General features: G+C 56.9%; 2 protein-coding genes across 2 annotated transcripts in view; one reads left to right on the top strand and one right to left on the bottom strand.

The window, feature by feature from the left end:
• The window catches only part of LOC309444091 (chromosome-associated kinesin KIF4-like), a 474457-nt gene that overhangs the window by 212967 nt on the left and 248527 nt on the right, over nucleotides 1-12963 (top strand). The gene's annotated exons all lie outside the window — the stretch shown is intronic.
• Nucleotides 1-12963, bottom strand: part of EFNB1 (ephrin B1) — a 46040-nt gene that overhangs the window by 31916 nt on the left and 1161 nt on the right. The gene's annotated exons all lie outside the window — the stretch shown is intronic.

Here is a 12963-nt window from a genome sequence, read left to right as displayed (position 1 = left end):
TTTTAATGTATTCAGAAATGATAACTGACATTCTTATTAGGATTAATCTAATTTTAGTAGAGTCATTTATATCCTGCCTCTGGATAAAAAATGAATTTCAATTTTAAAACCTGGATAAAAACTGGCATTTAAAAAAAGTACTTTCAGAAGTCACCCTGCATGATTAAGCGCGATGATAATATGAGAAAGCTTAACGAAAAGCTTTGCTGTTAAAGGGGATATTTGTTAAACAAAATGGAAACAGAGATATTGATCAAGCCGAGCAGACTGGGGTAACTTGGCACTGCTGGGTGTTGCGGATGCTCGCAGGTTAGTGGAGAGCAAACCAGCAACTGTGGATAACGGGGAAGGAGCAGGAGGGTGCTCAGGGCCGGGTCTGAGTTTTGCCTCTGGATTCCGGGAGCACGGGCTGGATCCTGCACCCACGAGCACGAAAAAACAGGCGCCAATGAGTCCTCTTGCAGAAAAACGTGCTGTTGGGCTCGTGCGCTGGCCCCAGCGTTGCTGTAACTCCATGGACAGGGAGAGTTTGAGCGCTGAAGGCCCTGGCAGTCCCCAGTGCCCAAAAGTGGACACAAGGAGCCTCTCTGCTCCCTTTCCCGACCCAAGGAGGACGCCTCTCCGCAGCACACGCTTCCTGGCACTTATACCTTCAACAACAACAAAATAACCCCAAAAAGCACGTATCCTTCACAGGACCCCGCCACCCCAGGCGAGAAACCAGCCGAGATGCCTCCTCCAGGCACACAGGTTGCTCCGTATCCCCATCATGTCCAGCTCCTTGTGCCCATGACAACCACACACCATGGCCACCAACTAGAGGATGCTCAGCCCGCCCGGGGCAGGGATGCAGGAGAACGTGTGGGGACGGAGGAACCGGCTCCCAGTGCGGGACGGGGCACCAGCGCCTCCTCTCACCCACAGCCCCCCGGTTATAACAGCACCGAGCACGTGGGAGAGACACTCAATGATTTAACAATACGTGGAAGGAGGCAAATGCCAAAGAGGAAGAAAAAAAATCCCGGGCTGATTATTTTATTTTCCACTGACGGTTTCAGGCACGATGGCCAATAAATCCCCATTATGGATTTTAAAAATGCTTCCTGCAGACACTTGGACCATCAAGGCAATTCGGGGCTCCCATAACTCCTGGTTTATGATGGTCATACATGTCAACTCTTCACAGAGCCCAGCTTTTCAATAAAGATGACCATAAACCTAGATTAGAGATTAAAGGACTGACTCAGAAGTTTGTCAGAGGAAGAAACAAGTTTCCCGGCAATTATCTTGCCATTTTTACCGACTAACAGTTCGGTTTCTTGATGGTTTTATACCAGCAGTAAATTTCCGGGCTGCTGACAGCTCCGCGCGCAACAAAAACAACCTGAGGAAGAGGAAGGCAGAGAGGATCGAGCGCCGGCAGGGCTCAGCCGGAGCGGGCGATGAGAAGTGACAGGTCTCCCCCGGGCTCCCATCGCCGGTGACAGCGCGGGGACAGAGACACCAGCTCTGAGCGACCTTCCCGTCCCCCTCCCAGCCTCCGAATTGGCAGAATTCTCTCCGAGGAGCAGCACTGGCCCCATTTCTCCTCCTCGCACCTCGGCAGGGTTGGTACCTGCCGAACAGAAGCGCACGAGCACAAGGAAAGGTGACGGGGACCAGCGGTGACCCCCCAGCGCCAGGCAGGCCCAGGGACCCCGGGGAGCAGCCGCGGCCCCACGCCAGCAGCCACCTCTCGTCCCCAGCTTGTCACAGCAGCAGCCACGACCGCGACAAGAAACGCCTTTTAAACTCTATAAACGCGCCGTGTGTTTATTGTGCTTGTGTTTCCTGGATGAATACGCCGCTTCCTTTTAATAAGTGCTCTCTTGGGAGAAGGGAAAGGGGGAAAAAGATTGTAAAAAAGCAGCAGAAAGGAAGGAGGTTGACTCACGGCAAGGCCACATCTCCAGGCAGACGGGAGAGCTGCTGAGACGGTGCCAAGGACGAGGGTTGGGATCAAAAGGACGAGAGGGGATCAAACAGGCGGGAGATGCCGGGGGGGGAAGGTGGGATGCGGCCAGGGTTGGGCTGCAAGAAGAAAATTCCCTTTCCCGACATCCAGCCGCTGCTTTCACACTTTGAACAGGACTCTTTAATTGTTGGATTTCATTAAGATGTATCCACGGGGCTGCCCCACGCATGGTGATGAGGATGGGGAGGACCAGCAGGAACCATGGGTGCACCCAACAGGAGATGAGAAAATAAATAAATAAATAAAATAATGCCCTTTTCCCCATTAAATGAAAGAGCTGAGCACGGAGCTCAGCACGCCAAAGGGGGCCGGTGCCCTTTCTGCCGGTGTCTCTCAAAGTCTATCAAAAAGTCCCATTTACATCAAAATGCACTTCCAGACATGCTTCAATTTTACTTTTCCCCTTTCATCTCCTTCCACCCTCCCGCCCCACCTCGCGGCCCCATTGTCCCCACGGCATCTCGCGCGGTGGAGGGGGCCGAGCGGCTGCCAGGGTGAAAGGAACTGCAGAAAAAGAGAATAAAAAGCTTTAAACTCCGGGAAGAGCCGGAATCGCTGCTGGTCCCGCTCCAGCGGGAGCGCTGACCCCTTCTCCTGCCGCCCGCGGCTTGGCGGCCGCCCCGGGGACGGCGCTGGCCGTGTCCCCTCCGCGGGGACAAGGGACAGAGGCTGCCGCAGCCTCTGCTGCTGCCCGGGCTCTCTGGTCAGGCTCCGCTGACCACAGATGGTTTTAATGAGCTTGAACAAAAGCCTCGGGCAAGGGTTGCAGAATTCGCCGTCCTGCGCCGCTCAGCACCCCGCACACCAGTTCCCAGCAAGACGGCTACTGGTGGCACTGGGACAGCCCGACAAAGCGCCCGGGGCACGGGCAGGACGGAGCATCCCAGCTGGTAATGAAGCGGATCGGGTTTAAATCCCTCCCTCTCCAGACCAGACCTCAAGAAGGGCCGTGGCGCTGGAGCGCTGCCACCCGTGCCAGGCGCTGCGCGGCCAGCGCCGGCCCCCACCTGCCCTCCTCCAACAACCAGGATTGAACGAGCGTTCTTCCCCCGGCCACGACCACCACGTCCTTGCCAATGAACTTTTGCAAGACCCTTAAAAACAAAGGCACTTTCCACAGGTTGACCAAGTGACGTCCAAGCCCAAGAGTGAAATCAGCTCTGGGTTATGACAAGCGCAAATGAGGTTTAATTCCGGTCTAACCCATTAAAGCTCAGCTCTAGCAGCGCACAACCGCGATGCCTTTTGCCGAGCTCTGTCCACCTCCCCTGACACGGAGCGTTTCCAGTCCTCCCTTCCTATTGTCAGCGTCTATTTTTAACCCCGAGCATTATTTCTCCCTGTGTGACTTCAGACATTCTCCGGGGACGAGCTGGAATTGCTGAGCTGGTACCAAGCAAAGTGACTCAACTCTCACCTTCACAAGCACAACAGAAATCACAGCAGTAGTAAATTTTCCTCCATTCAACATTTTCCTTTCCCCAAGCTTTCTCCAGGGCTAAGAGCAGGAGAAACCGCGGGCAAGCAACACCCGTGTCCATCAGCAAGCAACAAGCTGTTTCGCTCCTTCTCCTTCCCCAGCACCTTCATCATCAGCTTCATTTAACTCTATTGCAGTTACCTTGATAAAAATCCTGCATTGACACCCATTGCCAGTGTAAACCAAGGTCAGAACCGTAACCTGAAAATAGGTCTTACGAGTCAAGGCTCCGATCTACCGGGCAGGGGAACCAGCTCAATAAACATGCAGAGAGAGGCACAGATCCCGGTGCGGAGGGAGGAGGCGTTTTCCTGGCGGGGCCCCGGATGACAAACGCTTCATTACTCCCTTTCAGCTGCTCCTCCCGGCGCTGCAGAGCAGTCATTAAGAAGAAGGTCAGCAGCGAAGCCCTTCAAGAATCTCTACCTTCAGGGGAGTTTATCAAAACAACCCACCATTTGCCTTCGCCTAAATTCATAAAGCGAATAAACCCAACGCCAAACACTCGGAGACATCACATTGCACGAGCAACACGTGAGCGTTAGCCAGATGTTTACACTATTTGGCATTAAGGACTAATAAATAATCATTAATAGCATCACTAGCAATGATGCAACTATCAGCAAGTCTCTTTAATACGCTAGGAAAGGGATTCTCACCTCGTGCCCAACAAGAAGTCGGCAGCAGAGATGTCCCCAGGGAGGGCACAGGATGGACAGGCCCCTCTGCCAGGTCTCAGATGTGGGGTGAACTGGGTGCACAAGGGACGCACATCTGCGGGCACCCCAAGGAGAAGGTGCTCTTGGACAAGAGACACAAGGCTTTCTCCGCTCTGTTTGCGCACAGGTACGATGCTGCAGCACATTAATGCTTTGCTTCTAAGTCTGATATTCCACAAGTCTCCAACTGCTTTACAGGCATAGCTGGACTCAATCCTGAGGGTCTCTACCAACCAAAATGATTATGATTTTAAGAGCTCCTGGGAGCTCTGCAGGATGGGCCACGCGTCTCCATCCCATCCCGTGAGGCACCTCCATCCCCATCCCGCATGCCTCCATATTCAAAGAGATAAAAGAAGGAGAGAAAGGCTTTGTGTGCTAGAGCAGGAGCCAGGAGGACCCCGCAGCCCCCACCCACCCCAGACATCCCCCTCCCAGGCTGGGGACGGCACCAGAAGCCCCCGCAGTCTCCCTGCCACTGTCCCCATCCCACGCCGTGCCTGGGCACAACATGCAGCCCACACGCCCAACAGGAGTCAAACTCATCCAGGAAGTGATACTGGGTGGGCACCAGTGCCCTCCCAGCCCAACGGCACAACCAGCAAATCCCCAGCCCCACATTGGGGTTTTGAAGTGGGCACCCACACCCGCCTTCCCGAGCCCGCAGGCTCCGCAGGCAGCCGAGGGAGGCGCTTCGGGAAGACTTTCGTGCCTCTCCGGGATGTGATGAAACCAGCCAGGGAGCACGAAACTGCCTGCGGTGGGTGGGAGCACCCAGGGCGATGCGCGGAGGATTCCTGGGCGCTGTGGGAACGCACGGGCGCTCCCCGCCCCGCGCACGCCCTGCCGGGGCAGCTCCCGCCGCGCCGGCACAACACCCGGCGCAGCCCCGCGCCAAGGGGGTAATTAGGGGAGCAGCGCCCAGCGCTCACCACGGCAGGACAGACATCAAACGCATCGCTGGCTGCTCGACCTCCCCGGGGCTGGGAACCGCTCCTGGGAAGGACCGTGCACAGGACCCCCCTGCCCCAGCCGTGGGGGATCATTCCCGGTCGGGTGCTGTGCCCTCCCCAGCCCTTTTGGGAATAAAGTTTAATTTCACAAAGGAAAACAAGAGGAAAATTCCAAGACGTTAAGCCAGTCAGTCTGGGCCATCCCAAGCACTCTCAGCCCCCAAACCCTGCAGTTTGTCCCTCTCCCCGCCTTCGTCACAGCTGCCGGGACAGGGTGGCCCTGCAGAGGGCCGACACCATCCCCGATGGAGGGGACACTGAGCCAAGCCAGGGCCATCGTCCCCAGCATTCCGTGAGCAGGCTCTCCTCCATGCCCTACCTCCACCAACAAGTTTTTCTGTAGTTCAGCTCTCCTCTCCCTCTGCTGCCCCAATTATCTCAGCAATTAGGCACAGCCGAGGCAGCGCTGACGGGGCGCGGGGCGGGGAGCCGCGCAGGCAGGGGCAGGCAAACCAGCCCGCGTCCTCGCAGAATTCACACCAAAGAAGAATAATACCAATTTTAAACCAAACACAGCTGAAGGGGAAATTCCAGCCACCTCCAGCCCTTCGCACCTTCCCGAAACCCCAACCCAGGCGGGCCCCCGGGTGATGGGACCCTGGGGCTCTGCCCAGCACGAGAGAAGGGGCTCTGGACACCCCCATGGCACCGGGACAGCCCTTCCCCACCTCCTGGGGAAGCATCTCCTCCTTCTCCTCCTCCCGCTGCAGAGGAAGCTGGAACAATGGGATGCACCAGTGCCAGCTCGGCAGGGGATGCTCATGGACCACCCGCCCAGCTGCCCAGGGACAAGGAACGTGCTGGGGGGGACAAGCAGGTGCGGGGGGGACAGGCAGCGAGCCAGAGCACAGGCAGCTGCCCAGACCCCACTCGCTCTTGGTGCAAAGGGCAGGAACCTGTCCTGCCAGCATGTGGGGGACACATGGGATCCCAGCGCAGAGATCACCCCACGGGGGCTGCGGAGACCCCTCTGCAGCAGAGGGGCTGATGCGTCAACCAGACCTTTCCCTACAACAAAATAAGAGTTTCCTGGCTTTTTTTTTTTTAATTTCTTCTAAAATAATGGACTGATTGGCCGAGCCCCAGCTCCGTGCTGGGAGTGGATCCCAGGTCCGCTCTTGCGTGAAGCGTTTCTAAAAGACACCGGAGAGGAGGGCAAGGCCGGCCGGGGGAGCGGGGCGGCACCTGCACCCAGGTGCCAATTTCCCATCGCACCCAGAGGGTGGAAACCCAAAAACTTAATCCCAGCTCTGTCCCGGGCAGGGACTGAGTCAGCCGGGACGAGCATCCCAGCTCCCGCACCCTTGGGAGCGAGTATGTGCGAGAGAGGGGGTCTGTTCCCCCCGGGGACGCTGCCCCTGTCCCTGCACCCGGTGCCACCCCCTCCTCTCCTCCCTTTAATCCCCAGCCCCAAAGCAAAGCCCTTTTAGGGGAAAGTGTAACGCAATACCTGGAAAATTTCTCCCACCCGCTCTCCGCTGCCGGCTGCCAAATTTAAAACATATTTGCTGCTCCGCCTCGAAGAAACGTAACCTGCTGCTTAATTCCAACACGTTTAGTCTTTGGGGGCGATGAGAAAAAAGGGCAGGAATGCTCCTTTGGAGAAGGTGCTGTTGAGCACCAAGCATCAGTTTGGGGGTGCCACTGGTCCAAAAGCCCTTGGGACGGCAATTTATTGCCGTCCCAAGGGCTTTTGGGCCAGTGACACCCCAAGGTGATGCTCAAGATTCAAGGGAAGGGACAGGGACCACCAGCCCCCATCCCTCGCCCCATCACCCCAGCAGGAAGAATTTTCCAGCAGGGATGGGTTTGGGAGGAGTGGAAAAAGGGGAAAGGGGCACAATGCATTTAACAGACTGAGCGATCCAACAGGGCCCATTCAAGGAAACAATTTGTAATCCAATAATTATTATGTCGTTTCTCTGGACCCTTTCGTAAGCCTCTCTTTAAATAGTCAGAGGCTTGACGTTGCCCATGGAAAGCAGAGGCTGGGGATCCTCGAGTGCCTGTGTGGACCAAAACAGATGGGACGTCAGAGATCCCAGGATGGCAAAGGGATCACCGGGAATGCACAGGGAGCCGATGCCCCCCCAAGAGACCCCCACATGAAGGGTCCCCCCCTCCACAAGAGCTGCATTTGCAGGGCCACGTCCTGGCAGCACAACCGGGACCCCCCAGCTCCCCAGATCCCGCTTTGATGCTCCGAAGTTCTCGGCCGCACATCTAAAGAAAGCGGCGGTAGCGAACAACAGAGCCGAGAGCAAGCAACACAAATCCCCGGGATAATGAGCCCGGAGGAGGGAGACGGTGGGCTCTGTCTGAGGAGGGAGCCGTGCTTTTATTGGAGAGGCCTAAAAGGGCTATAAATCCTCAGATTCAAAGGCGAGCTCGAGCTCTTTCAAGTCGGAGGAAGGCCTGGGATGTGTCAGCCGGGAGGACTAACCACGCCGCGTCCCCTGCTGAAGTGGCCTCTTCAGCAAAGCCACGCTGCTGCCCGGGATATTACACCAGATCCGTTCCATATGCTGCCTGCTGCAGGCAGGGAACGCCGCAGCCCTGCCTGCACGGGGGGAGCGCGCCCGGCCAAAAGCAGCCACCCCCTGCTTTAAGTGGGGGAAGCGCCTTTGCGCCCATTTCCCCTTTTCCAACGCACATGGACAATTTGCCCCCCAAAACCCCGGGGGGAGCTGGGGAGGCCACGGACCTCCCCCTCGCGTCGGGCGGCGATACTACAGCATGCCCAGACAAAGAACAGCGGAGCCCAGCACCATCCCAGTGCCCGGCGTGGCCGCATCCGGCCCCGGCCCCGCTCCGCACCCCGCCGGCAAACCCGCGCACCGGGCTGTGCTCGCGCCTTCCAGAAACCCACAGAAAACGTTCAAATCGGCAAAGAAGAGAAAACACTGAGCCCCGGCTTTGCCACTAATGCATGTGCAACCGCAGACGTTTCCCAGCCTTAATGAGAAGGAAAACATGCAAACACTCGGTGATCAATATTAATGGTGTAAGGGTATTTATAGCTGATAAGCCGTGAAAATGCACTTTGCTTGTTCTCAAGTACCTGCTCAGCAGCTGAAAATGCAGAAAGCCAGGCAGGGTGGATGGTCCCTGAGGCCGAGTTTGTGCTGCTGGATCCACCAGCTGCTGCCGGGTGCGAGGACAGGGACTGCCGGGACATGGGACGCTCGTGTCCCGTCATCACACGTGGGGCAGCGATGCAGGCTCAGGTGCCACCAAAACCAGCCAGGACGCCCCATCCCAGGGCTGTGCAGGGCATGGGGACCCAGCCACCACGAGGAAGGACTTCGAAACTCCAGCCTGACAGAGCAGGGACAGGGACCTCATGCAGCAGCCCCTGGGCATCCCACCGGCAGCACCTCTGCATCAGCAGCGGCAAGAGCCCACCCACGGCAAACAGGGTGAACATGAACCCCCTCACCGCAGCCCAGCCCCACCGACAGCCACGGCACACGCGGACGTACGCGCCGGCGCAGCACCACGGTGGGACGGAGCCCTCGGGAAACACTGGGAGAAGTTCATGGTCAAACACCAACAAACCCCCTGCTCCAGCTCTCCGTGCAGCGCCCACGGCCAAGCCCGGCCCCACGCCTCGGAAATGGGGGGCAGCCCACCTGGGAAGGGGCGGCTGCGGGTAGGAAAAGGTTATTCCTGAGCAGCCGAGCCAGGGTTATAAATAGCTGGCATTTTTGAAGCGCAGCTGCTCGGCCGGGGCGGCACTGCCACGCCGGCACCTGAGCCGGGTCAGATCCCGACCGGGGGCGCCGGCAGGGAGAGCTCAAGGAGAAACCGCCGCTCACCAAAACACAGCGGGTAACAGCCCAAACCTGTCCCGCATCCTCCGTCCCTCCCCAAGGAGCGGGTGCTGGAGACCCCCGAGCCTCCCATCCCCTCCGGGCATCGCCCGCAGCCCCAGTGCCAGAGGAACAGCCCTGCACCCCAAAGCACACACACCCCACCCCGGGCACAAATCCAGCCTAACCAAGCAGGACATCTAACCCCGGCTTGTCTGACTGGTCTGGGACCAAGCCTGGACAGGCTGGCGGAGCCGGGAGCGCCCAGGATCCCAGGGATCTGCACGGCCGTGAGCAGAACGTGGGTGCTCCAACCAGACACGAGGGGCACCAAAAGCCTCCCCAAAGGACGCACCGAGGGGTGCCGAACGTCACCGCGAGCAGGCGAAATGCCACCAACCCCCTCCTGCTCCCCGGAGAAGGGTTCTCGGCCACGTCACCTGCCCCAAAGCAAGGGATGGGAACTAGAAAGGAGAAAAGCGGTGGAAAGCAGCAGAAAGGAGCCCGGGCACTTTGGAGGCGAGCACGACAAAAGCCCCGCAGCCGCATTCCTGCCCCGATGTGACGCCGCGATAGTGCCGAGCCCAGAGTCCTCCTCCTGCTCTCCCCATACAAGCAATCATTAATTAGACTCAGAATGGATTTCAGCTTTGTTTCTCCCCACCCTGTTTCAGCTGCCAGACTCCAAGTAGCATGTGCTACTGATCGCTACAAGATGTTTTCCCACCGGACCCCAGCGCTTCTCGGGCAGAGCAGCTTCCCAGCAGCACCGCCACCGCGCTGCCGATGACGGGGTGACCTGCCGGGGGGACCGGGGAGCCACGGGGGGCCGTGGGGCAGGTGGGACCCACAAATCCTGCACGGAACAAAGAGCCACTTCTACTGGTGAACCCCCGGTCTCCAGGGCACAACCCAAACACCTTCTGATGTGCCATGCGAGGGGCAGCACGTGCATCGCGGCTCCTTGCAATCCCCACCACACGTGCAAATGTGTGCAGGGCTCGGGGGGGACCCCGTACCCCCAGAACAGCTGCTCAGGGGGACCCTGCCCACCCGGCCGAGCTCACATCGGCTGCTTGGGACCGACATCCAAGGAGCAGGTTCCAACCAAAGGCAATGAATGGAGGGGCTCAGGCTCCGCGCAGGAGGGGAGCAGCCCCCACCACCTCCCTCCCAGCCCTCCCCGCTCAGCAATGGCACAAACACCCCATCCTGTCCCCGCTGCCACCCGGTTCCCGGGGGCTGCAGCAGCTGTTTTGCTCCAGAGAAACCTACGGCTCCTTTTACAATCAATCAGCCACCCCATCACGGCTCTTTTTTTTCTTTTAAAGGAAGCAGTTAAATCTATTTTATAGAATCCAGCGGTATTTACCCAGCTACTGCAATAGCCGCAGACCTGCCTTCGCTAGGTTTTTTTTTTAATTTAAGTTAATGAAGCCATTCCCAAACGACACGCAAGGCACCCTGGATGCTCCTTTCCCCCAGGCACAACACGAGGGGTAACCTCAGCATGGGGGCTTCTGCTCTGGAGAGAGCAAGAGCCCCCCATGCTGGGAGGGCACCCACCAAAGGGCCCCCCAGCACCCTTGGAAAAGGCTCCTCCATTCCAGAGGGAAACCCCAACCAGGACACAAGCCACCCAGGCTCCTCTGGAGACAGCAAAGCCCCAGGGAGCTGGAGGTGTATGAAGGCTCCGCAAACCAAAGGCGGCTTTTAATTAAAAATAAGCAACCTTGTTTTCACGATTTCCCAACTCCTTCCACTGCAAAGCGCCTCATGCGCCCACTGGTACGGTAATTAAATTACATCTGCTCCGACAAGTGCGAGCCCACCGCTGCAGAGCCCCTCGGAAACCGCCTTCCCGCCAGCACTTTGTCCCTCGTAAAAGGCATTAAAAAAGGCAAAAGATACGCCAGGCTTCAAACTTGGCGCTTGCAGAATTCAATAGGACACCATAATGTCATTAAAAGACAGAATAAAAATACCACAAAGGATTAGAGTTTTGTCTGGGTTGGGTTTTCCCCTCCCTTTCCCGCTGCCTGTTTTTTTTTTTCTTAACTAAACGCATTTATTTCATTTTTCAGAGAGTCGCTGGGCTGCTCCGCTGGGCGAGCGAGGCCGCGTTCAACTTTTATACGAGAGCAAAACCGAGCCGAAACGAGCCGCTCGTCAGAGCCACGCGGATGATGTGTCCCATTTCCCCCACCTCCTTATTAAAATACCTTCTGGAGAGGCGAATTCCAGCCTGAAATGAATTTTCCAAACCATATTTTATTAGGAATGCTTCCTTTTAACGGCCGGCACAGGAGCCCACCAGGGTCAATATTTCTCCAAAATTACAGCCAAGGGAGTTCAGGAAGGTTTTCGCCAGAATTTCTCCTGGCTGCCCAACACGAGCACGATCCCCCCGCTCCCCCGGCGGAGCAGCAAAGAGGCCGATCAGATCCCAAAGGCACCTCCAGCGCCCCCCCAAAACCTCCCTCAGACACAATGGCACAAAATTGAAACCATATTGGCTCCCCGAGACCCTGGAAAGGGGCTCACGGGCATCCTGGGGAAAGCTCGCTCAAGCTTTAGCCCGAGCTTGTCCCAAGCACAGGTTTGTGACAATTCTCTCCTTTTATCCAGCAAAAGCATTTCTAGGCCTATTTTTTTCCACCCTTTAAAGACATAGAATTATTCACCATAGGAAGACTGTGAGGATTTCACTGCTGCTGTTTGGACACACACCTAGGAGCCAAAGGAAAACATTTCCCTAGTACAGCATGAAGTCTTGCAGCTTAAGCTGGTCTTAACCAGGCCAGGAAATCGTTCCTGCGATCAGATCAGGTATCAGCATCCCTCCGATAAGCACCACAAGACCAGGAACCAGCCCGTGGCGCCCCGGTGAAGCTCTAAGGCAGAGCTGCCCAGGGGAGAACAGGGCACAAAAATATGGTCATTATTTACAGTGACACCGCCAAGGCCCAAACGGCCCAACGCACGACGCTTTCTCCTTCTATCTGTTGGAAAATTCCACTTAGCGATGTTATTTTTAAAGGCTTTAGCTCTCTTTACTCTAAAAACAAGAGTTAAAGCTCAGCGTAGGGCTGGCACAGTGCAGAAAGGGCCTCGAAAGCCCAAAATACGGCAGAGAACGTGCGTGGGGCGTTTTAACGCATCCATCCAGGAGAGTTAAGCCCAGTCTAACAAAGAGTGTGGCTTTTCCTCCAACTGGAACCAGACTTCGTACAACACGAGGAAGCCAGGCTGGGGAACCGCGAGCCGGGCAGGAGCCTCTGCCCAACACCACAAAACCTGCACAAATCCAGCGTTAAGGCGTAAAAGAAAGTGAGGGACCCCAAAAATTGACCCCAAAGACGAGGGTCTAGGGTCAGCCCCATGGACACAAACCGCCGGGGCACGAGCGGGACCTTGAATGGGCATCGAGAGCCCCCACCAAGGCGAAACCCAACCATGGCTGCTGGCCCAGCGCTGGGACCCCTCCCCAGCCATTTCTGGGTGGAAATACCCACATTTTGGGCACTTCCCACCTTGTCCCTCCGCCCCACATCCCAGGTCTTGGCAATTTAATTAAAGCCAAGGCTAACAAAGTGAGCTGGGGCGACATGGCGCATCCGCCCCCCTCCCCGAAAGGCATCGCGAGCTCCAGCTGCTGCTTTTCAGCTCAAAACAGGGATTTTCTGGAAGCGATTTGCCGACATCGCAGACTCGCAAGCACGACGGATCAACTCCCAAGGGGAAAGGGATTTTCCCCCACACACACACTTTTTCTGCTCTCAACCAAGGGACGCATCTCCAAAGGAAGGGAGGACAAAACCACACCAAGCAGGAGGATTCACTCGGGGACGCCCTCGTCCCAGCAAAGTTAAAATTAAATAAAATAAAATTACAATAGACATAAAAGTTTGGTTGGGATAGACGC

This window comes from Streptopelia decaocto, assembly GCF_964273445.1.
Source record: "Streptopelia decaocto genome assembly, chromosome: 10".
Lineage (NCBI taxonomy): Eukaryota > Metazoa > Chordata > Aves > Columbiformes > Columbidae > Streptopelia > Streptopelia decaocto.
This window is presented reverse-complemented; position numbering and strand designations above follow the sequence as displayed.